Source organism: Leuciscus leuciscus (assembly GCF_965113295.1).
Source record: "Leuciscus leuciscus genome assembly, chromosome: 15".
NCBI classification, from domain to species: domain Eukaryota; kingdom Metazoa; phylum Chordata; class Actinopteri; order Cypriniformes; family Leuciscidae; genus Leuciscus; species Leuciscus leuciscus.
This window is the reverse complement of record NC_138739.1, coordinates 25094379-25120646: the sequence shown is the minus strand read 5'-3', so window position 1 is coordinate 25120646 and position 26268 is coordinate 25094379. Positions and strand designations below refer to the sequence as shown.

General features: G+C 40.4%; 2 long non-coding RNA genes across 2 annotated transcripts; both read left to right on the top strand.

The window, feature by feature from the left end:
- Positions 1–6864: 6864 nt before the first annotated feature.
- Positions 6865–10711, top strand: LOC309475284. The gene is made up of 3 exons (XR_014197594.1): positions 6865–6967; positions 7613–8170; positions 8330–10711. It is a non-coding gene; the product is annotated as an uncharacterized lncRNA (long non-coding RNA).
- Positions 10712–25337: 14626 nt separating this feature from the next.
- On the top strand, positions 25338–25942 carry LOC309474857. The gene is made up of 3 exons (XR_014197447.1): positions 25338–25417; positions 25608–25672; positions 25765–25942. It is a non-coding gene; the product is annotated as an uncharacterized lncRNA (long non-coding RNA).
- Positions 25943–26268: the final 326 nt, after the last annotated feature.

The window sequence follows — 26268 nt, the reverse complement described above, 5'->3', positions numbered from 1 at the left end:
TCTAACACTAGGGGTACATACATGTTCTTTTAGAGGTACAAACAAGAAGGTACAAAAATGTACCAATGTTCAGAGGTACATTGCTGTACCCTGCTAGGGTACAGCTGGGGCGACAAAGCATTTATACTCTTCTAGGTACAATCCTGTACCTTGATTTTTCTGTGTGTATAGTAGCCCACAAAGCCCAGGAATGACCGAACTTGGCGCACCGTTTGGGGAGCTGTCCACTCTTGCACTGCCCTCACTTTTTCTGGGTCAACGGAGATCCCTGCCGCACTGACCACGTGTCCCAAAAACTTAACCTCTTTCCTGAAGAGCTGGCATTTGTTGGGCTGTAGCTTTAGTCCATAGCGTTCTAGGGAGCGGAAGACTCGCCCAAGATGCTCCAGGTGGGACTCGAAATCGGGAGAGTAAGTGATGATATCGTCCAGATAGACAAGGGTGGTATCCATCACTTGACTGCCCAAGCAGCGCTGCATCAGCCGCTGGAATGTAGCGGGGGCATTGCAGAGGCCGAACGGCATCCGGTCCCACTCATAGAGACCGAAAGGGGTGGTAAATGCCGTCTTCTCCCGGTCCCGCTCGTCCATCTGCACCTGCCAATAGCCGCTGGCCAAGTCGAGGGTGGAGTACCAGGCAGCTTGCGTGAGGCTCGTCAAAGAATCTTCCACTCGGGGCAGTGGGAAAGCATCCCTCTTGGTTACTTGGTTCAACCGACGGTAATCTACACAAAACCTCCAAGACCCTGTCTTCTTGCGGACTAACACTATCGGTGCGGCCCAAGGGCTGCTGCTCTCACGAATCCCTCGCAACAGAGTGCGGATCTCAGTGTACAGGGTCGGGGGTACAGGTCGGTAACGCTCTCGGCTCGGCGCGGCATCCCCGGTTGGAATCTGGTGTTTTACTACATCGGTGCGACCATAGTCTTCCTCGTGAGTGGAAAAAAGGTGCTGCCACTTCCTCAAGAATTCATGAAGTTGTCCCACTTGCTCTTCCCGCAGTCCGTCGCCTCGTAACGACTCTCCCCTCAAGTGAGCCGGCAGTCCTCCGGTCTCCTCCACCCCGGGACCGGCCCGGGCTAAGGCCACTTCGACCACCGTGGGACCCACCCGCTGGAAGTTAACTTCATCCTGCTCACAAACCTGCTGCGGCTTTACTGAGGTCACCCGGGCCAAGCATTGACGATGATACAGGTGAATAAGGAAGGGACTCGTGTTCCTAACTCTCACCGAGACTCGGCCTCCCTGAACGGTTGCCAGTCCTCGAGCCACCTCCACCCTGGGACCCTCTTCATGGGGTTCCACCATAACCCACTCTTGCGGAGTATAACGTCGAGGGGGCAGTCTGGCCCAGATTACAGCCTCACTCTGAGCGGGGATCGACAGGGCATAGCGACAGGCCACTCTTCCTGTACTCTCTCGATCGTGCTGTTGTTCGGCCAGACATATCCGGCGGCAATTGGCCCTGATACGATCCCACTCCCGACTGGCTGGGGTTACGGTTGCTCGCGCCGGTCCACTCCGGAATAGCTCCTCCCAGCACTCCGAGATAACATTCATCCCGATCAAGGCCCGATGGGACCCCAAACACGGGTCTCGGACAACTACTACCCCCTTCTGAGGCACTACAACTCCATGGATCTTCAGATCAGTCACGAGGTATCCCACATACGGTATGTCCAGCCCGTTGGCCCCACGTAGCGTCAACCAGGGAGCTTCGGCAGGAGACCTACCATTGGTGCCAAACAGCTCATGGGCCAGACTTTCGGCAAATAAGGTCACTTGGGAGCCAGTGTCCAAGAGACAGCGGATTTCTTGACCATTAACTTGGGCCACCACCACTGGACAACGGCCTATCAAATGATTCCGAGAGGATGCAGAAGAAGAGGGGTCTGATAAGGGGGTCCCGACCACTTGACCCACAGTGGCCGGAGACTCTAAAAACCCCCTCGTGATGCTCGTCTAGCGGAACACTGGCGGAAGTAGTGCCCGGGCTCTCCACAGCCGTTACAGATGGGCCGCCCCTGTTCGTCCCACTGGAATCGGGAGCCCACTGGCCGGGGAGGACGGCGTTCCGAAGGGCGATTCCCATCAGAATAAGCCCGCTCTCGGGAATGAAAGGATGGCGGTGGGCGCTCTCGACGGAGCTCTTCTATGACGGACTTGGACAACTCGGACATTTGTTCCCGAACATCCCGCTTCAACTCCTCCCGCAGGGCCTGCTTCCAATCGGGTGCCGGAGGGGCCGGGAGGGGGTCAACAACGTTGGCAGCTAGACAACTGGGAGCCTCCACATGCTCCGCCTGGTCACGCTCAAGGGCCAGGGCTTCTCGTCTCAGCTCTTCAAAGGTTAAGTCTGGCTCTCTCCGAAGCTGCACCCGCAAGCTCTGGCGTACGGGACTCTCTCGCAGCCCCAACAAGAATTGATCTCGCAGTAACACCTCCTCGCCCCCCAGGCCATGGTCCTGTCTCCCCGTGAGTCGAGAATACTGCTCCCGCAGCTGCAAGGCGAAGGCCCGCACAGATTGCCGAGGACCTTGGCGAGAATTGAAGAACTTCGTCCTCAGAACAGCTACCGGGGTAGTGTCTCCATACTGCCCAGTGAGAAAGTCGAAAATGGCCTGGATCGTCGCTCGGTTGGCCTCCGGTGCCGCCTGAAATTCTCTTCTCGCCTCCCCTTCCAGGGAATTCAAGGCAAACTGGACCTTCTGTAGGGCACTCAACCCTTGGAGCCCCGCCAGATATTCCACCTGGGTCTTCCACAGGGACAAACTTACTTCAGACCCCGGACCTCCATACCTCGGGGCCCATGGAGCACCCATGAAAATCGGCATGACAGGTGGCCGATTCCCAGGCTCTTCCCCCTCCGCCATCTCAACCTCTGACCGCTCAACTCAAGGTGAATCCTGCCGACTACGCCAAATGTCTGTCACAGGTCGGGGTGGGCCAAGCCAGACTGCGCTCACCCCTAAACCACTGTCACCCAGAGGAGCGTATCAAGGAGGAGGCAAGAGGCAGGAGTAAAAGTAATGGCAACTTTATTTTCTATTAAAAAACAATGAAGAAATCCTAATCTAAAATTCCTTGTCTCCTTCTTCCCAGGAACCCGGAACAGCACCGCCGCGGGTATGGACCGGCGAGAATCTCAGGTGAGGATCACAGGTGAGTAAGGATATCAAGGCTCACTTCCTTCACGGACTGGTGTCAGACTCCCAGTGGGAAAGCGTTGGACAGGTGCGTATCACAAGTGAGTAGAGAGAACGGGGATCACTTCCTTCACAGGTGAGTGTCAGACTTACAGTGAAAGGGCGTTCGACAGGTAAGTGTCACAGGTGAGTAGAGGGATCACGGCTCACTTCCTCACAAACTGGTGCCAGACTCACAGTGGGAGAGCGCTAGACAGGTGGATATCACAGGTGGGTAGAGGAATCACGGCTCACTTCCTCCACAGACTGGTGCCAGACTCGCAGTGGGAGAGCGGTAGACAGGTAAGTATCACAGGTGAGTAGAGGGATCACGGCTCACTTCCTCGCAAACTGGTGCCAGACTCACAGTGGGAGAGCAGTAGACAGGTGAGTATCACAGGTGAGTAGAGGGTTCAAAGTGCACTTCCTTTCCAGACTGGTGCCAGACTCGCAGTGGGAGAGCAGTAGACAGGTAAGTAGCACAGGTGAGTAGAGGGATCACGGCTCACTTCCTCGCAAACTGGTGCCAGACTCACAGTGGGAGAACGTTAGACAGGTGGATATCACAGGTAAGTAGAGAAATCACGGCTCACTTCCTCCACAGACTGGGGCCAGACTCACAGTGGGAGAGCAGTAGACAGGTGAGTATCACAGGTGAGTAGAAGGTTCAAAGTGCACTTCCTTTCCAGACTGGTGCCAGACTCACAGTGGGAGAGCAGTAGAAAGGTGAGTATCACAGGTGAGTAGAGGGATCAAGGCGCACTCCCTTCACAGACTGGTGCCAGACTCTCAATGGGAGAGCGTTAGACAGGTGAGTGTCACAGGTGACAGAATCGGCTTCAACAGCAATACACAGTTCTCACATGGGTTGCAAGAGACGGATAACTTCACACCATGCAGGTAGGCTTCAGGGCTGCAGCAGCCTCAAGGTCACAGACAGAGCGGGGTTTCTCTAGAACAGACAGAATCAACTTCAACAGCAATACACAGTTCTCACATGGGTTGCAGGGGACGGATAACTTCACACCATGCAGGTAGGCTCAAAACTGCAGCAGACTCGGGTCGCAGGCTGAGCGGGGCTTCTCCCGGACAGACAAAATAAAATAAAAAATTTCCAGGCACGACTATGCCGCAGCGAGATGAATAAAGCTCACATTTTTTGAATTTTGCAAGTGCACAGCAGGTCATGTGACAAGAACCAACCAATCACACATTGAAATATCAGCAAAGATGGAGGAACTCCCAAATACAGTTTTTTTTTTTTTTTTTCTCTTCTTCATGTTTAGCAATGGTAGACACCACTGGAGCGCTTTGTAAAGAAGGAGAAAGTGGCGTGGTCGGCGTTTTCCACGTTTTTAGATGCGACGTGTGAACGGTGTGAACAAACTTAGTGTCCAGTATATAAACTGGACACAGCGACCCCATAGGTTTCAACGGAGAAAAGTGAAGTCAATTAGAAGCACTCACTTCCTGATGGCTGAGCGTACTGTGCAGACTCAAACTGAGCTTGACGACGTAGATGTGACGTGAGCAACCCGTCTGTCTTCTAGTAGCTGTGCCAAGAGAAATCTGAATCATTCCCTTCCGAAACTTGCAGAGACGGAGAGTGTGAGTGTCATGAGCTAGGAGCAGGAGCAACTTTTGCTAAGTATTCTGATTAATTACTTTGTCATTTTGCCTCCACGTCCCCCCAATTGCCCGCGAGCTTCTCCTCCTGTCCATACGGTAATCTCTCTACTGTGCGACAGAGAGTCGCGTGGTTATGACGCAATCGTTAGCCTATTTTTACAAAAACTGTTTCTACTGGGCCATAACGTAAGATACAAGGTAATGGAGCCTTTTATACATTTTCATGTTTCTTTAGAAATAAATAATGGACAAATGGAGTCTTTAAACGCCTCAGATGTAAAGTTATTCGCTGTCAAAGTGACGTCCAAAATGAATGGGAGTCAATGGAATGCTAACAGCAGGTGGGGGTCTGCTAATCAAGCGGGGAAGCTTCAATGTTTTCCAAAACACTGCCCCCCTGGGCTCAATATGTCCCGCCTTAGCTTCCTGTTTCAGTGGAAATTACGTCAGCGCATAATACAAAGCTGCGCGTTCCAAGGCACCTCAGTGGGCCTTTAAGTTGCTCCTTCACCTGCATTCCTTGTCCGGTATTGTTTGTGTCTGCATGCTGTTTCGCATGTTGGCTGTTTGGATTATTCTAATAAACCTTGTGTGGTATTCCTCATCTTCATCTTTATTGAACTTAAGCGTTACAGCAGTCTTGTCTAATACGTTATTCTAATGAACTGTTAGACAAAGAGACTAAACTGAATATTGTAGGGTTTGCCATGTGGTTGATGCCCAATGTCGCTAGCTAAGCAGAAATAGGTACATAATCATGTTTTGCTTGATCACATAAAAGTTGCATTGGATTTTCTCCTTAGCGTAAAGATTGAGAGAGTACCGCTGTATTTTGTAATGTCTGTTACTTGTATCTGTTCAAATTAATTAGTGGACCATACCATGAACTAACAATGATGGATAAAAATGATGGTAACAATGATTCCATGGTAACGTCGCTGTTACGCTTACAATTGTGACAGTTTTCCCTTGACGGCTGCCCTTGAACGCAGAGATTAATGCATTGTGACGTCTGATAATTCCATGTAGCCTGGGTCTCTCTGTGTAGTCTTTCTTATTATGCAGTCTCATATGCCATGTATTTGCCAGGAGAAAAATAATTAAAGTGGAAAAACAATATTTGATGCTGAAGGAGACGGAGCTGAGCTCCAGCAGGGTGTGTTGTGGACCTGACGAGGCGGAGCTGAGCTCCGGCCCAATTTAACTTCTGATGCCAAGTATCATGTAAATATGCTGTGTCGCGACTCCCCCTCAAAAATATCTAGCCTAGCCTAGTACTATATCGCGATCTGAACTTGAAAAAAGGAACAACAACTGACGCTCATGCCATCTAATGAATGAACAGCGGATTGCAACAAAAATAAATGTTGACCAAAATAAAGAGATTTTTGGTTCGTTTTTATTTATTTTTTCACTATATTTTAGTCTTGTTTTTTTTTTTTTGTCAACAATATTGCATGTTGATTAAGCCACAGAGTTATTGTCGCCTCGTCTTTGTCTCGTCTTAGTCATAGAAAAAAAGGTTGTCAGCGAATATTTTTCGTCATAGGTTTCGTTAACGAAATTAACAAGATGGATGTAAAGAAGTTTGGTTTCACTTTATTTTGATGGTCCCTTTAACACATTCTGTTGTCTATAAGTAACATTGCACCTACATGTCTACTAACTCTCATTAGAGTATTAGTAGAGTATTAGTAGACTGGTAGGGTTAGGGTTAGAATAAGCTGACATGTAATTGCAAAGTTACTTATAGTCAGAAGAATGTTTGTTGGAGGATCATCACAATAAAGAGTTAGCAGATATTAAGCAGACAGTACACTAATACTCTAATGAGAGTTAGTTGGCATGTAGTTGCAAAGTTACTTATAGTTAACAGAATGTTCAAAAGGGACCATCAAAATAAAGTGTTACCAGAAGGGTTTATGCCCGCATGAAAAGTGGCATAGAATCAATCCAACATCAGGCTTGTGGCAATGCTGCAAAACACTTGTGCGCATGCGGGCTTGTGTAATCTGAGACATCTGTATGCTGCGTAAAGGAGGAGCAATTTGAAAAGAATTTGTGTTTTCTCCAAAGAGAAAAGGGTGTTGTAAGAGCACTCTGCAGCAGACTCCGAAAGTTGCATACATCGAAGTGAATTCACACTAGTTGCAGGTAGGTTGTTATTCGAGATTTTATTATGTGATTCAGGAAGTCAAATTCATAAAGTCATTTAGTCTTTTTGTGTGATGTTAAGTTAAGGTCATTCGGCTACTTTTGGGCTATTTTTGATTGGCCATTGGGCTAGTTTTGTTACACAGACCTGGCAACCTTGAAAGCAGCAGAGGTGAAGAGAGTGCAAAAATAAGAGATGAGAAGAGAAAACAGCAGTATTAATAATTTTAAAGTCCATCAAACTATGCAGATGCTTTAAAAACAAGGATATACAACTGTACATTCAGACTCACCTTATTCATTTTAGTTCTGTAAACTGTACACAGATGCTAAAGTTCTAAAGGGGGGTTTTCATAGCAGTGCCATAGAAACATTTTTGGTAAAGAACCTAACCAGTCAAAGAATTATTTTTTCTTAGTGTAAATAACTTTTTCCAACATAAAGAACCTTTAGTGCAATGGAAAGGTTCTATGAATGTTAAAGTTTTATCATGAAACCATCAATACTGTACAAATAAAAAAATACTGTAAAAAAATAAAAATAAATAACCTTAATTTTTAAGAGTGAAATGTTCTATTGATATGTTCAAAACCATATGCTTCATTCTCCTGCTATGAATAATAATTCTTATCTTCTTCATTAAAGGGAATCTGTCGAGACTACAAAGAGCTTTTGAAGCAGTTAAAGAAGCAATCAAAAGCATCATCAAACTTCCCTCAGAAGATGTCATTTCAAGAGAAACAAAGTGACCCGCTCTTGAAACGTTGTACTGCTTTAGGCTATGCTATATTGACCTTTTTGTTAATTGCAGTTTTGGTTGGACTGGCTCAACAATTCAAATGCCCATGTAGAAATGAAGAGAATGAAGTGTTAACCGTGTTCCTCTTCACTGGACCTGCTTTTTTTCTCTTTGTCATAATGTTCCACATTCGAAGGCCTCTTAAATACGGATGGTTTCAGTGCCCTGAACGAGTGGAAGATGATACTCCTCGGAGCTGTCCTAAAGCTTTCATATGTTGTCTGATTCCACCTGTAATGTGGATCTTCTTCTTGTTAATTAGAGGTGAATATGTTGCTTGTGCCATGACAAACTGGAACGGAGTTTTTGTTTTTGATGATGAGCTACAAACGCGGTGGTGTAAACCCACTGAAGGGATGCGAAATGAGATGGATTTAACTCGTAAATATATTCATCAATCTCAGGTAAATATCCTATATTGTATGAGCTTGTTCTCTTATTGTAATATCATAAAGGAAATATTAAATTAATCCTTTCTTGACCTCACAATATGTCAGAAAGGGAAAATGACAAATTATGACAAATGACAAAATTCAAATAATGTTTTTTTTCTGTTCTTTCAGTATGCAGGTTATGTCTTGATCACTTTCTTCAGTGTCTTGTCGCTTGCCGCTGTGGGTATTTATGACAGCTGCATAAGTGGGAAATGTGACTGGTGCCCGAGTGGTCTGTTGTTGTTCTGCGGACGAAAAGTGAGACATGATGGAGGACACAGACACCATGATGTGGAGCTCAGCCCCACCGCCTCCATCACTACACACCCACTTCTTGCTTTTTCTAAAAATGAATAAACAGCTGAATTTTGGAGGGATGTCAAAATAAATGCTAAAGGGTGTTTTCGCAGCAATGCCTTAAGGTGTGTTCACACTTGGTATGTTTGATTCGATTCAAACGAACCCTGGCGTGATTGCTCTGTTAGTGCGGTTCATTTGAATAAGTGTGAACGCTTGCCATCTGAACCCTCATGCGCACCAAACAAGCGGACCGAGAACCCTTAAAAGATGGGTCTCAATCCGTTTCCAAACGAACTTTGGTGCGGTTTGAATGGTATGAACGCAACGCACACCAAAAACATCTACATAAACCCGAAAAGGGACATAATGTCACAAGATGCGACCCTAAAAAGACAGAATGCTCAAGCATGTTTTTTTCTCGTCATAGTCGCGATGTTTCCCATCACAGTTTGGTACAGGCATCAGAAACGTGTCTCCTCATGCCAGATCTTCGTTTGTGTGTGACAGAGGGATTCTTGATGCTGTTTTGACTCCTTTACACATTTTACAACCTCTTCTCGAGTTCTCAGCTGGTCAATATTTAATGATATGAAGGCTACGCACATACAACGAGCACATTTAGCCCAGCTCAAAGCATTGTTTTGGATTTTCCGTAAGTTCTGTCGAGAGAATTTAAATATACGCAATAAAAGCCGACCAATAAGGTTGTGAACATATACCCATGCCTTAAAGTCCAACTGAAATCAAAATTGACCCTATTTACTTTGTTAGCGCATATTACTAGTCTTGTGGTGAAAAATTTATCTGTGCAAGTTAATACACAGAAAAAAAATTGTTTGCCGTGGTAATCTTTAATCAAAATCTGAAAAGTTAATTCCGGTCTGGAATGGCGTTCCTTCTCTGATGATGTAGGTTTGACGGCTTGGGTTGGGAAACACTTAACCACTCCCCTCAAACCGTTAGTCTGTTATGAGCAGAGATGGAGAGGAGGAGTGCTGGAGTAAAACCCTGCCCTCTGTTCAATATTCCGTTTCACTGGGAAATACGTCACAACACTGGAGAAAAGTCATTCGCAACTTCCGGTTCACGCGGACTTTAAGGTTCGGTGTAAAAATGCCAATGTGAATGCTAAGAGGACCAGGACTATTTTTATTTTATTTTTTTATCCGGACCAAACGAACCATTTGAACCAAAATACAAGTGTGAACACACCCAAAGAAGAAAAATTTTTGGTTCCCCAAAGAACCTTTTGGTGACGGGACGGATTCTTGAATCCACTGCCGCTTCAATGTATATTCTTTGAGTGGTTGTTAGTCAAGTTATTAATCAATATGTATCCTTCTAAATATCAAATTATTTGAATGACTTCATCAAGCTTATGAGATTTACTAGTTATAAAATGATATGTCAGTTCACTGAAACATGCTCTCTCTTTGTTCTCTTCTGTTGCCTACGTGACCAATTCATAGTTAAATAATTTACTTTGCACTTCATCTTTAATCACTAGAGAATAATGACAAATATTGTCTGAACCTCTTACTAAAAAATATCTTACCAGCATGTTTTATGAAAGTTTGTCTGCAACATAGTCAGTTATTAATATTTCATTGTCCTCTCTTGTTTTTTGTTGTTTTTCAAATGTTCAGAATTTCTTTGTGAAGACTCAAATCTCATCATTTAATATTGTTTTTAGTATTATTATTATTACTTTTTATTAATATTCATAATCAGTAGTATTATGTATCTGTTTTATACGTTTTATATACATTCATAATCATTTGTAATCATTGCATTTTGTGAATCACATGTGGGGGAGACTTTGGGTGACTTTGAGTGTGCTGAAGTTAGAGACTGGAATGTATATGATGGCATAAGGGGATACATTCCTATGTTAATGGGAACCACATGTTTCTCTGGTAATGCAGTTCAGCATATATAAGAACTGTAAGTCTTTGTCTAGGGCAGAGAAGATGACTGAGAAGCTGAATCAAGACCTTCGTTTGGTCCATTGTCTCTTCCTCTTATGTCTTATATAAAATAAATAAATAAATAAATAAATAAGAGATCTCTTGACAGAATAACTGGTGTCTGTTTCCATGAAATCAAACAACAGGGGAAAGCAAGATTTTTAAATCTACACTTTGTGCTAAAAATTATGTCTGTACAATTTGGCATGTTTCATTGTGTTATTACAAATAAACAATTGACTCTGAGCACAACTATTAACTTACAAAATCTTTAACACTTTTCTAAATACTGTTTGAATAATGTCTTCTGGTTTGTATTATACTGTAGGTAGATCTTACGGATTTATGAATGAACTACTCATTTCAAAATCAAACATTTGTTAAAGCATCCACTTCAAACATTACAATTCCCATTATATCTTTTGTTAACTCTACAATAAGTAAATCCACTTTACCAGCTAATTTGTCTTCGACAGCGATACCATAGAAATATACAGAGCTATACAGCAAAAATGGAGGTTTAAACTAAAGATAGCTGGGTGTTTGTTTCTCGCATAAGGTCTGAGTCACCGTGCTATAAAGTCAAATGACGCTTATTTCTGGAAGCAGTCAGCCCCCATTCTGAACAGTCTTCTACTGTAAATGTGTGCAGAACACATACGATGCATTTCATCACAATTCTACAAAAAGCAGGATGGGTTTACGTAAAATTAGTCAGCCTTACTCATTCATTTTGGCTGGGAAGGGAAAAGGGAATTTTGATGAAGCTTTGATAAACTTCCTTATCAGTTACTGGAAGCTTGTTTTTTTGACATTGCTCATAAAGTTCAGCCAAAGATAAAATCTGACGTTCCACACATGTATTTCATTTCATTTATTTATAAAGCACAAATAAACACAACAAAAGTTGACCACAATGCTGTACAGAAAATAGTGTAACATATATTAATAAAAAATGACTTACTTTCTTGGTGAACACAAAAGAAGAAGATCCGAAACAACAAAATCAAAAACACAGAGACACAAAATATCTTCTTTTGTATTTCACAGAAGAAAATCAAAGTCATTTGTGAAATACATTTTACATTTAGCATGATATGAGAAGCTAGACTACACTCTTAAAAATAATGATTCCACATATTATTATTTTTTGCAGCAGTGAACCATTTTGGGTTTTCCAAAGAACCTCTCTGTAAACAGTTCTTACAAGAACCATTTTTTCTTAGTGTGGAGAACATTTTAATAGCTTAAAGAACCTTTTTTCCACTGTAAGGAACCTTTTGTGCAATGGAAAGTTTCCACTATATGCAAAAAAATATCTTTTATTTTAAGAGTGTACAGTAACACAAGAAGTGGCCGTTCACACAGAACATCTTTTTGCCAAGTGAGCTCCAGTAGGCTAGATTCCTCCTAATCATAAGCGCTAGAATGAGACGGTCTAGTAAGTGCGCATGGCTATGTTCAAGCCCCCATGGTCATGGCATGAAAATACTATTTAAACTTCATTTTGGAAAAATACTTTATTAAAAATCTTTATATTAACAGGCTTTCTATTAATGCAGTACAGTGGATGACAACCGTATGTGATCTCCCAGTGGCATAAATCATTGGCAGTTTAGTGTTAAGTGATTAATTACACCAAAAAGAGTTTGCTGTCACCTCCGAAAACATTATTTTTGTCTTACATTTTATAATGAACTCAGTGCAGACACGTTTTCTGTCTGTTCTTTTTCTTGAAATGGAACGTGTGCAAAGGATTATGAGTGACTGAAAGACCTGAAGGATGCACTTGATGCATCCATCAAAATGAGATAAATGGAGGACACAAAATTAAAGTTGCCTTCCAAGGATCCTTGGAAACGGACTGATGACGTGGCAGCCAAGATATGCTGCCTTACTAAGCCTTCCATTTGAGATGCACCCTTAGAATGTTTTAAAAACAAGTCTCGACAACTTGTGGGTTTTTTTCCCCATCCCACTGTTCTGCGTCGCTCGCACTTCTATGTAAACGTGCAGAGCTTGCGTAAGAACGCTGATTTTTTTTGAATAATTATTATAAATTAAGGAGAAAAAAAAAGAAAGAAAAAAAATAGGCCTATTTGTGGGGGGGAAAAAAGTAATATTTGAGATACATAAAAGCTTTTTATTTGGTTTCTTCCTAATTGTCCTTGAAATAGTGGTCAAGAACCCAGCTCCGTAATACGCTCCGTAATACGCAATACGCCCCCAGCGGACGTCGTACTACACCGTTGAAAAGCTTCGGAAGCGAGTAGAACAAAAATGGCGGAGAGATTAACAGTTGATTTTGTCAGTGTCAGAATGTACAATTCTGTATGATCTCTCTGATGAGGGTTACAGAGACATTAATCGGAAGGCTGCTGCGTGGAGGAAAGTTCCCCAGGACGTTGATATGTCAGGTCGGCTAAATGTGATATAGTGGTATATAGGGCTTTTAATTGTATTAACTGCCCTAATAACGTTAGAAAATCATGAAAATAAAAAAAAATGACATGACAACTTATCGTTATAAAATCATTATTTATTTTATTAAAAGTTAAGAATTCAGGTTTGTTTATCAGTACCATAGCAACGCTAACTTCCGCTGGAATTGTCGTCCGTAGCCTTTCGCAAGAGTTCAATTTTTTGAACGCATCCGGATGACCAACAGACACGATTTTTTCCGCACCGCACTCGTTCGGACCCGGTTCGCACCCATTCGCATGCGGTCTGCGAATCTCCATAGGATATGAATGACTTCCGGTTGTTTCGTAGCCGTATCGGAGCTGATTCAGAAGCCGCCTTTCCACTGCGCACGACATTCGCATTCGATTGTCGCATTTCGCCCCCTGGTGTCAGTCGCACGGAACTTTGAAATTGGTCGTGATGCAACCGTTACCCTCGGCTATTCACAATGGTCAAATTAATGATTTTAATGAATGTAATGCATGCATGAATATATCCACACAAAACAAATGACCCTCAATACATCTTATATATAAAAAACAGTCGATTTTATAGAGCTAATCAATATAAATATTGATTTAATATGATACAAATATTTTTTTCAGCCATAATTATTAATAACCGTCATTTTGCAGGAATAGCGTTTACATTAAAGTATTAAAATATTGGTAATTCAAGCTTCGCGCTCATAGTTTTGATTAGAATACATCACATCCGGTCGACCGGTCGCATACGGTCTAGCCGCAGAAGTTCAGATATTTCAACGCATCCGAAGCTCAAATCGGATCCGAAATTTCCGCATACGCATATGATCGGAACTCCCCGCAGCTCCCGTACGTCTCTCCATAGGAAATTAATGACTTCCGGTCCGACGGCTGTCGTTTGTCGTTTGCAGTGGAAAGGCGGCTTCTAGAAGCCCAAGAGGCGAAACTCAATAGAACGCTCCATAGCAACAGTTGCCCCCATGACGTGACGGCGCGGCCGCCATTATGGACTGAAAACTGAAGGAAAACGCCGAAAAATAATGGGAGTCAATGGCACTGAACCAACTTAACATAACAAAAACTTAACATAACTTAATTTTTTCTGGCCGTCATATCTAAATATGAAAACAATTTAAAATACATTAATGAGGATGACCGACGTTAAATGACAGTTCACGAGTTCACATGTTAATGAAATCTGATGTAATATTATAATGCGTATTTGGCTTGCTGTCCGGGGGGAGGGCTCCGAGCTCGGAATTCGGCCCGACCCCAGAGTACTCCCCCCTATGAATGTATAGATCATAGGTATCTATGAGCAGACCCAGCTGAGTGTGAGGTGATGGGGTGGTGGCGGGATGCTGAGAAATTTGTCATGAGACAGGAGGTAAGGGAAGGCTTTATTTATACTGGCTTCTTCTTGTCCTGATTGGATGATTACCTGAACATGCTCCTCCCGAACTTTGTTACATGAAACTTCATAAAATGTTACGTTTATGTGTTGGTTATGCATGGCCTAATTACCCTTAGGAAAATAGTATTTTGGGACAAAATATTACTATAGAAGGACTATAAGACTACTATAGAAATACTATAGCGGCTCGTATTCCTATAAGATTACTATAATATTTTGTCCCAAAATACTATAAGATTCCTATAGTACTTTTTCGTAAGGGAATGTCCCCCATCGAATCGGCTTCATTAGCCTACCACTTACGGTTTGCAAAGATACAATTATAAAATTACTGCAAACCTTTAATCTATCAATATTTATGTTCTATTATGCATTTTCCTTGTTATATGAATAACAGAAATTCATGAAATAATATATATGCAGACACACAGTAATAAGATATTTATTCAAATGTTGATTTTGAAATTAGTGAACATCACCATATGATTTGGAAAAATAAATAAATAAATAAATAAATAAAATTATAAATGAACATTTCTAAAGACAGTTAATCTTTTACATAGAATATCACAAAAATATTAACAACTTGTTTTTTCAACATCTTCAGTGAAAGTGCACACAGTGAACGTTTCAATGGCAAGAATAAAAACAATCTATGAATGTCCTATTACAGGCGGAACGGTAGGCTACAAAAAAGATGTGCAAACTAGCAAGTGCACACATGAACTATAAACAGTACTAAATGGAAGTGGTGCCAAGATCTCAGTAATTAATCAGACACCACCATCTATTGTGTGTGCATTTGTGTATGAGACGGTTTTTTGTATTTTTTTCTTTTTGTGAGAGAAGAGGCATTGATTTTGCCATTGACTGGCACTAACGATTTCAGCAGCTTTCAGTCCATAATGGCGGACGCGCCTCCGCAGCGCCATCTACAGACTGTTACCCATAACACAACAGAGTTTCGCCTCTTGGGCTTCTATACTCTTTGGCTGATTTCAACTGCCAGTGTGAAGGCGGCGTGACACTGCTGCACGCTCGCTCACTCGTTTAAAGTTGTGATTGGGCCAGCCCAGTGTCAATCAAGAAAAGAACCAATGGGCCGCTGATCTACGTTTTTCATGGGCTGGTCTGTCAGAAAAAAAAAACTAACACTGACTTTTTTTGACCACTGCATTACACCGGCACAAACCCAGCGCCGCCAATTAAGCAAAACAAAACAAAACGAATGGGCCGCCGATGTACACATTTTATGGGCCGTAAAAAAAAAAAAAAAGATGTATGAGTATGAGATGTATCGGCCCAAAAATCGGCCTGGTATGCCCGATGGCCAGTCCAGCCCTGGCGTCTGCGCACTCTCATTTGTTAACATAGTTAATGCAGAGGAGAGGAGGAGCCAGGGAAAAGGAGAGATCTGGGCGCGGGGGGGCCCATCTAAGATTATCTCGTCCCGGGCCCCGGCAAGACTGTCAGCTGGCCTGCAAATTATATAAATGAACTGTCTCTTAAAGAATTAATTATCTTCAGAATTAAAATTTCCTGATAAATTTCTCACCCCCACGTCATCAAAGATATTCATGTCTTTCTTTCTTCAGTCGAAAAGAAATTAAGGTTTTTGAGGAAAACATTCCAGGATTTTTCTCCATATAGTGAACTTCAACGGTTATCGATGGATTGAAGGTCCAAATTGCAGTTTTAATGCAGCTTCAGAGGGGCTCTACACGATCCCAGTTGAGGAATAAGGGTCTTTTATAGCCAAACCAGTGAACTTTTCTAATCACGATGAAAGTTAACGCGTGACATAGGTACCAAAATAGTGTTTAAAAAGCGAACACAAAGACTAAGTCAAACGCCTTTTACAAAAAAAAAAAAAAAAGTAAATAAAAGGTAAAATGAACGATGTCGGGCAATTTTGAAGTTGGAGGAGAAAATGAGATGGAGTTTTTCGCCCTACCCTATATTTTCCACCTACGTTAGGTTACGGCCTGACCTTTCCAATGTGATTACGTAATGCGTGAAATCGTGGACGTGCAGGACAAGCATTTGTGATTAAAACATTTTTTTTAAATGGTAGATCGTTTCTCTAGAATTTATTTTCTTCTGAAGATGACGTGGGAGTAAATTATCAGGAAATTTTAATTCTGAAGTGAACTATTACCAAAGAGTATAGAAGCCCAAGAGGCAAAACTCAATAGAACGCTCCATAGCAACAGTTGCCCCCATGACGTGACGGCGCGGCCGCCATTATGGACTGAAAACTGAAGGAAAACGCCGAAAAATAATGGGAGTCAATGGCACTGAACCAACTTAACATAACAAAAACTTAACATAACTTATTTTTTTCTGGCCGTCATATCTAAATATGAAAACAATTTAAAATACATTAATGAGGATGACCGACGTTAAATGACAGAAAATGTTACGTTTATGTGTTGGTTATGCATGGCCTAATTACCCTTAGGAAAATAGTATTTTGGGACAAAATATTACTATAGAAGGACTATAAGACTACTATAGAAATACTATAGCGGCTCGTATTCCTATAAGATTACTATAATATTTTGTCCCAAAATACTATAAGATTCCTATAGTACTTTTTCGTAAGGTATGTCCCCCACCGAATCGGCTTCATTAGCCTACCACTTACGGTTTGCAAAGATACAATTATAAAATTACTGCAAACCTTTAATCTATCAATATTTATGTTCTATTATGCATTTTCCTTGTTATATGAATAACAGAAATTCATGAAATAATATATATGCAGACACACAGTAATAAGATATTTATTCAAATGTTGATTTTGAAATTAGTGAACATCACCATATGATTTGGAAAAATAAATAAATAAATAAATAAATAAATAAAATTATAAATGAACATTTCTAAAGACAGTTAATCTTTTACATAGAATATCACAAAAATATTAACAACTTGTTTTTTCAACATCTTCAGTGAAAGTGCACACAGTGAACGTTTCAATGGCAAGAATAAAAACAATCTATGAATGTCCTATTACAGGCGGAACGGTAGGCTACAAAAAAGATGTGCAAACTAGCAAGTGCACACATGAACTATAAACAGTACTAAATGGAAGTGGTGCCAAGATCTCAGTAATTAATCAGACACCACCATCTATTGTGTGTGCATTTGTGTATGAGACGGTTTTTTGTATTTTTTTCTTTTTGTGAGAGAAGAGGCATTGATTTTGCCATTGACTGGCACTAACGATTTCAGCAGCTTTCAGTCCATAATGGCGGACGCGCCTCCGCAGCGCCATCTACAGACTGTTACCCATAACACAACAGAGTTTCGCCTCTTGGGCTTCTATACTCTTTGCTATTACTAAATTATTCACCAACTTATGTACTTTATTGATTTTTTTTTCTTTTCACACTACAGAAACTCTGTTCTCTGTGAACGACCACTAACACTGTCTACTCTCACATACTGCATACTGAATCTATTTTCTTTATATATATATATAAATGTAAAACAAATGCCAGGTGAAAACTTGCCCGGACCTGGTGATTATGAAAAATACTTGTAAATCTTGAAAAAAACCTTGAAAACTCTTGTCCTGTGTAATTGGTCTTTTGAGTCAAAACCTTATTGACATCGTGACAAAAGCCCAGTGTTACAACAAGCACTTGTCTTTTCTGTCAACCACATGATATATAAATATATATGGCATGTGTGAATATGTTGTGTAAGACACAAGTTCACAAAGAAAGTAGACTGATTTCTGTTGTTGGTCTTGTTTCTTTTCAGTAAGTTTTGTCTGAGAATATATCTGCTGGCAGACAAGAAATATTATATTTCTGCTTTAAATACAAAATATTCACTTAAAACACGTTTTACTTAAATACAGTAGGCCAGCTATGTAAAGTAACCAAATATTGTATGCTATTGTTAAACTTCCCCTGGTCACCACTGGGGGTGCTGTGTGTCCTTCCTGAATGAGATGCTTTTATTTTTAACTAGTGGACCATAAAATGTTTCCCCTGACCCACAACCTGTACAAATTAATATTTTGTTTGCCTTGTAGTTCATTTATTATTTCATTAAAGTTATAATGCATAATGTGATTTAGTACCTATTTACACAGCTTTTTCAAACAGCATTTTAGTAACTGCAAATCTTTTCAAGTAAACCAGAGAATAGTATTTCACACTGAGGTAAACATGAAACAGTTGTGCTTACCTGAGGAAACAACCAATTGCTGGAGCGTTTTCAGATATTAATTTATTAATTTATTTTTGAATACTGAGACTGTGCTAGCATTGTCAAAATACAGCTTGGATTGCACTGGTTCTTTTTTAATAGTAAAACTATGTTTTGTTTTGTTTTGTTTTGTTTTGTTTTGTTTTGTTTTGTTTTGTAATACATGACATTTATTCAGTTTTATATCTTATGTTTATTCAACCTTTGCAGTTGTTCACTGTGAGAAGCCAGGAACACTTCATCTAATGTCCTCTAGATTTAGTGTAAATATTTGCTGTATGGCATTGTCATGTGCCATGATATGGGACAATGCTTGCTGTTTGTTTTCATTTTGTTGGCCAAACAAGATTTCATTTAATTCTGATGAATTTGATAGAATTTGGTTCAATGGAGCATATCTGAATTAATAAAAGAAAGGAGTTGAGTCCTATTCACATAATTAGTTTCTACTGTCCTTTTTCATTGTCCTTTGTCTCATAGTATGATAAATGACCTTGCAAACAGTTAATAATAAAGATCCTAAATTGCTGTAGGATATGAGTTCTGCTGTCACACAGTGTTTGGTGAACAAAAATTAATGATCTGTTCTGTTTAAAAGGTCTCAGTTCTTCAGTGCGTCTAAAGTAAGCCAGTGATCTTTGTTTCACGTTGTTCATGAAAAATGGTGTTTCTCGGGTGGTTTTCGAACAATCCAGAAAAACTAGAAAGAAGCACATCTTCTTTCAGTGCATTGCATTTTTGCTTTGCGTTAATTGGACTGCAGAAGTTGATGGATCGGGAATTTTCCTGCCCATGTTCTCCTGGGTTTAACATGATACTGATCAGTGTCATCTTTCTTGCACCTGCTCTTCTGGCTCTGGCTGTGATGATGTTCATTCAAAGGCCTTGCAGACGGTCATCTTCTCATTGTGCTGGGCTCTTTTTACTTTGTCTGATTCCACCTTCATTGTGGATGTTTCTGTTGTTGTTTGAGGGGGAATATGTCGCTTGTGGCATGGTACACTGGGAAGGAGATTACGTCTTGGATGAAGAACTCCAGATAAAATGGTGCAAACCCAATGGAGTGAACGCAACAAACCTGCTAGAACTGACCGAAAAACTCATTTTCTACTCAAGGGTGAGTGTACTGGTTTTATATAAATAAGAATTATATAATGTTTTTATAAAGCTTTATAGTCTTAATATTTATTTACATATACAAATAATTTATATACATTTTTGTGTTTTATTAGTTTTCAGCTTTAGTTCTGCTCGCATCCCTCAGCGTTGTTGTCATTGCTGCTGTAAGCTGTTGGGATTGTAGAGCAAGATGTCTGGAGTATCAGGAAAAGCGGGATAAACCAAAACAACTATCAGAGTTATCCGTCGTCTACGGTTCAGAGGTTGAACTGCAGCGGCCTGTCTGAACTCATCAGGGTGATCTACATACAAATACACATAGATTAATTCTGTTACAGGGAACAACTTGGTGGGTCATTTCTAGGGTGAAGTCTGCTCTTTTGACAATATTGTCTGGATTCACTGTGTATTTGTACTTGATAAAATTGTTTGCGAATGTATCTCGTGTTTTATTTTTCATTTGCTGTACTGTCTTGATATAACGGTAACACTTTACATTACAATAATGTTCCTTAGTTAACTTCAGTTAATGTATTTACTAACATGAACTAACCATGAGCAATACATTTGTTTCTGTATTTGTTAATCTTTATTAACATTAGTTTATAAAAATAAAGCTGTTCATTGTTTGTTCATGTTAGTTCACAGTGCATTAACTAATGTTTACAATATTTTAATAAAGTATTAGTAAATGTTGAAATTAACATTTACAAAGATTAATAAATGCTGTATAAGTGCAGTTTATTATTAGTTCATGCTAACTTACAGTATGTAGTTAAGTAATATTAACTAATGAACCTTATTGTAAAGTGTTACCGAAATAACTTTACATGTTCAATTAAAATGGACTTATATATATATATATATATATATATATATATATATATGAAGACTTAAGATGCAAAAGCCTCTAAGTGCCATCTGGAATTTTCTTCTAGAATTATAATTTTTATCATTTTATTTCATCATTTAACAAGCTTGTATGTTTAAATTCAGTTATTTCCCTTTAATGGCAATGAAAATTACCTATTAATTGTCATTAAAGTGAAATTACTGAACCTAAATATATGAGCTTGATAAAAAATGCTCATTTTAGAAGAAAATTTCAGATGGCACTTAGAGGCTTTTGCATCTTAAGTCTTCATATATATATGTTATGTTACTCACACTGAAAAATTCAATTCGTTTACTAGGTGTAAAAAACCTGAAACTAAAGAGCTATTTTTACCATATGCCTGAAGCAAGAAGTAAAATGAAGGCAATATATGTATATCACACCACCAAAGACTGTTTGTTTTCGTTCACTGTTACTCCCTGCCCGGTTTGTTTGTTTTCATTCACCGTGTCTCCCTGCCTTGTTTTTTCTTTCATCATGGTCACTGATTTGATTTCGTCATTGTGTTAAGGTGCATACATGTCATTATTTCCCCACCTAAGTTCAGTTCAGTTGGTGTGGGTTTCATCTATGTGTAGTAGTTGTGTCTGGATTTTCGTTGTGGAAATATCTGATATTAAATATATTAAAGCCTGATAATCCTTCTTCATCATCTTTGTGTTTTGTTTGTTTAGTCTATCCGTCACAACCAGTGACAATATGTCACGAGTATGTTCTGTTTTGATTTAGTTTTCATTGTGTTCAGTTTCTGTTTGCCTGTTTGACCCTGTTTTTCAGTGAGTTTCATTGACTGATCCTGTTGTCCTGTTAATTATCTCATTAGCTCTTTTGATTGCTCTGTGTATTTAAGCCCTCAGTCTTTGGTCCTATATTATTGATGTATGTGTGGTTATGTTTTTCTTTGTTATTATCCTGTTTATTGAGTTTGAAGTCATAATTAAAAACTTATTTCGTTGATTCCTTTGTCATGTGCTTCACTACAGCCAACCTGTCCGTGACAATACAGGACCGGAGGACTGGATGATGAACTGTATCAGTTCTGTATCCTGGTAGATTTACATTTACATTTATGCATTTGGCAGACGCTTTTATCCAAAGCGACTTACATTGCGTTATCCTATACATTTATACATAGGTATGTGCAATCCCCTGGGATCGAACCCACAACCTTGCGTTGTTAACGCAATGCTCTTACCACTGAGCTACAGGAAAGCTACATGCTACAAAGATGGTAGATGCAGTTCATCATTGTTGGAATATATTAACTATGTTCTCTGGGTGAAGAGTCCGTTCCAGAGAGTGAAATTCCTGAGTCCGTTCCTGTGAGTGAAATCCCTGAGTACTCTTCAGAGAGTGAAATTCCTGAGTCCTCTCCAAGGAGTGAAATTCCTGAGTCCGTTCCAGTGAGTGAAGTTCCTGAGCCCGATCCAGAGAAAGCAGAGAGCCCGCTCCAATTAGTGATACCAGTCAAAAATCAGTTCAAGCCTCTGAGCTCAGTCAAAGATCCACATTAACCCCAGCTCAAAGGAAGAGGCTGAGGAAGAAGAAACAGTCCTCTGCATGTCCAGCCCCTGAGCACAGTCCAGTGTTGGCTCCAGCCCCAGAACACAGAATACAGAACACTGGCTCCCTGAACTACCGGCTCCTACCTGGCTCCTGATGTCACCCTGGAGGCTTCCTAGCTTGCCGGTACCACCCTGGTCACCTGCCCGTTAGCTTACTTTTTGCAGCGAGGAGGCACCTTCCGGGACAGGGGAGTAATGTCATGAGTATGTTCTGTTTTGTTTCAGTTTTCATTGTGTTCAGTTTCTGTTTGACCCAGTTTTCCAGTGTGTTTCATTGACTAATCCTGTTCATCTGTAGTCCTGTTAATTATCTCATTAGCTCCTTTTTTTTGCTCTGTGTATTTAAGCCCTCGGTTTGAGTTAGTCCTTGGTCCTTGTTACGTCTGTGTCGTATTTTGGTTGTGTTTTCTTTTCCCCCCATTTTTTTGTTCTGGGCTGACCTTATTCTTAGGTCTCACGATTGGTTGGTCCTCGCCTCAATCATTATTAGTCAACGTGACAACATCCCCCTAAAGAACCAATCCAAACTCACCTTCTCCGTATAAAGACCTGGAAGTGACAAGAGGAAAAGAGGGGCGTTTTTTCTTTCGTTTGACTGGTGTCTTGTTGTTTGTTACCAGCCTCAATTGTTTTTCTTATTTTATTTCTCTAAGTTTGTATTGTTTGATTATTTTGCTACGTGACTTTGTTGGTCATTCATCAATCTTCCAAGACTCAGAGAGAAGGGATAGTTAGTCTGTCACGTGACCTACACGATGCAACACGTTAGAGTTTGAGTTTGTTTATACACATCAGGTAAGGAGCGGATGCAACCTCATGTATTTATGTTTGTTATTTAGAGTAGTTTAGTTGGCGATCTGTTGCCGAATAATTGTTTATTTTCATTTCATTTTTATTTCTTTGTTAGTTTAGTAATATTAAAGAGGTTAAGTTAGTGTGTTTTGTTATGTTTATTTCACTGTTAGACTTTTCTGTAATTTCTACAGTTATTTACTTTAAATCCCCCAGTATTATACTGCTATTTCTCTTTACAGTAAATAACTGTGATTCCAATTGCATCATGGGAATTTTCTGTGACGTCTAACACCACATACAGAGACTTACTGTATTTTTTAAATTTGCTGTATACTACTGTATTTGACGTAACTGCCTCTCTGGCTGGCACCATTCCACCGTGCTTTTTATTTCCTAATTTTTGCCTTACACCACGTGTCTACAACGCTATAATAGCCAGAGGCTGTCTATATTGGACACATTGAAGCGACCGGACCTTTAAATGCAAACCTGTTTATCCCTTGTAAGAACTAGTGCGAGTGCTTGGACTCGTATCGGACTACGTCTGAAATATAACGGCCGCGGCGCATCACTACACTGTCTGGGATTTGTCGTGTCGCGTCAGACAGACATCCAGTGTAGGTAATGGGGTCTGTCTTTTGTTGGATCGCGACGTTCGTGTCTGGCCCGGGGAAGAGACGGAATTCACTTCACCGAGAGAGAGATCAGCAAGCAAGGTAAAAAAAACAAAAACAAAAAAAAACATTCTGTGTATGTTGACAGGATTGTGCCCAGTTTAACGTATGTTATAACGTTAACGTTAGCCTAACGTTACTCGTCGTCAACATGGCGGTAACGAACTTTACCATGGTAAACTGAGCTAACGTTTCATTTTACACACTTTGTTAGCAATGGCGATTCTAGGGGGTGGCCTGGGGTGGCCGGGGCCACCCCTGAAAGCTCATTGGCCACCCCTGTGGCCACCCCAGATCTGATAGGTAGGTCAAGTTCGTCAACACAAGAAACGAGAAATGTTGTCAATCAGTGATGACAGCTGATCAACTGATTTAGGGCCAGTTTCACATTTTTAACTAACACAGTAACGGTCGTACTGAGACTGTGAGAGCTGATTTCTGCTCAGCGGACGTTTGGCCATGCAGGTCAGATGACCCATGAGATAAGAGCACGCGCGCTGCACGGTGCACCTGCTGCTGCTGGTCCGTGAAACAAGAGGACGGTCACACAGTTGCAACAATACAACAACGATAAAAACGCTGGAATCAGTCGATTGAGAGGTATGGTCGGGACCCAACGCAACAGAGTGCTGCACAGGAATATAGATCTGATGGCCGAGTGCGGGCGCGGGCGGTAATGCACTCGTGTGTCGATTCGCGGGAGTCGGGACTCCCGCAAAATAGAATTATCTATAAATTGAACAAATAAAAACGAATAAATTGTCATTCATCTGTTGCACAAAAGCAACAAGAACAACTAAAACAAAATAGAAACGATTTACAGGCCAGAGTCTCTATTTGCAGCGTTGAACAATGTAGCCAATCACAGACATATGTGTTGATTTCTTGAACGCAATGGCCAATCAGATCCATTTAAGATAGAATCCCCTCACCACTCAAAATGGACTTTTTGTTCAGTGCTGAATTCTGCATACTGGCAAACCATCTATTATATCAAACAAAGTGTAGATAATATGAAAGATTAATTATGCAGCCAGTTTCATTGATAATAACAGAGATTTGTGAGATGGCGATGAACTGAGATGTCAGCTTTTTAGGAATTATTAAGTGAGAAATCCGTCCTGCGCAGGTCTCTAATGTAGACTTTAAAAACAAACCACTAACATTATATTTACATTAACAGTAGCCTAGGCTGCAATCTAGTGTATGTAAACCTTTTTGCAGATAAACACAAATGCATTTTCGGACAAGTTAATGGCCAAGTTAATTGAGTAAATCATATCCCCCACTATGGCAATTAATAACAGACTATAGTAAACACATTTCCTAAATAGGCCTGTGACTGTATCTTACATTTTATGAAATAGTACCATTATTTAAAAATAAAGTTTGCACTTTGTTACTATTATTAAAATCCTCTATTGTTCATAAGAGTTTAAAGGTTTACATAACATTACTTTATAGTATATATGGCCACCCCACTCTAGTTTTGTGTCCCATCTTGGCCACCCCAGTAAAAATGTCCTGGATACGCCACTGTTTGTTAGATTATTGAATTGTCGAGTTAAAATATGCCAACGAGCAACGCGTTTACATTAACAATAAATGTGAATAAACTAATGTGAAATTCTGTTTATATCCTAATGTTGGCCTACTGATGAGAACCTTTATAGATTTAGCATTAGTTTGCAAACTATACCATATTATATTTTTTTTTTATTTTTTTTATGGAATTTAATATTTACTTCCATTTTTGTGTTTAAAGGCAACTGCAACAAAGCGCCAATTCGCGCCAGTGACTTAGCAAGATTCCAGAGGTAGGCCAGCCCATTTGTGATATATTTTGAGATAAGTTTGCTGAAATGATTAGCATACACTATGTGAAAATTGCTTTTGAGCCACTGGTGCAGACTAGGTAGCTTACAATATCTTATAAAATCTCTATAAAATTGGCTAACTTTATATCAAATAAGTGACCTTTGCATTATGTCTAACTTTATTACACAGCAAATGAACCAATCAGAAGATGGACCATTGTCTTTGTTCAGTCTCACCAGATTAAATGTATCCAGGTAAGCACTGCAGTAAAACTCTCACTAAGACCAAATCTAGCATTCTAAACAACTTAAGTTTATATTTTTGCATTATTTTTATATTTTATTAGCCAGCGACTCTACCATTGCAGTTCCACCTGACTAGGAAGGTCCTAATATCAGCGCACAGGTGGGTTAACTACTGTAGGAAGGAGAACGATCATCACACAGTGATTTCTTGCATGTATCTTACTGTGTATTTGTCTCAAACAGGTACTCCTTCACTGCAGACAAGCTGAAATGGGCTAAAATCATCTATTTCAGTCGTTCAACTTCTTTCTATGCATCTCAGCATTTTTGGACAGAATTTAGGATTTGTAAGTATTAAAATTTAATCTGGCATAATTTAATTTAGTTCTTTTGTATGCTATTTATTGACAAAAGCTGTTTACAAATATATATAAAGTTTTTGTGAAAATAATAATAAAAATTAACAAAAAAGGAGGTTAAAAATAATGTGACACTAATATTCTCTCTCTCTCTCTCTCTCTCTCTCTCTCTCTCTCTCTCTCTCTCTCTCTCTCTCTCTCTCTCTCTCTCTCTCATATAGTTTTGGAACCGGGATCTCCTCTGAA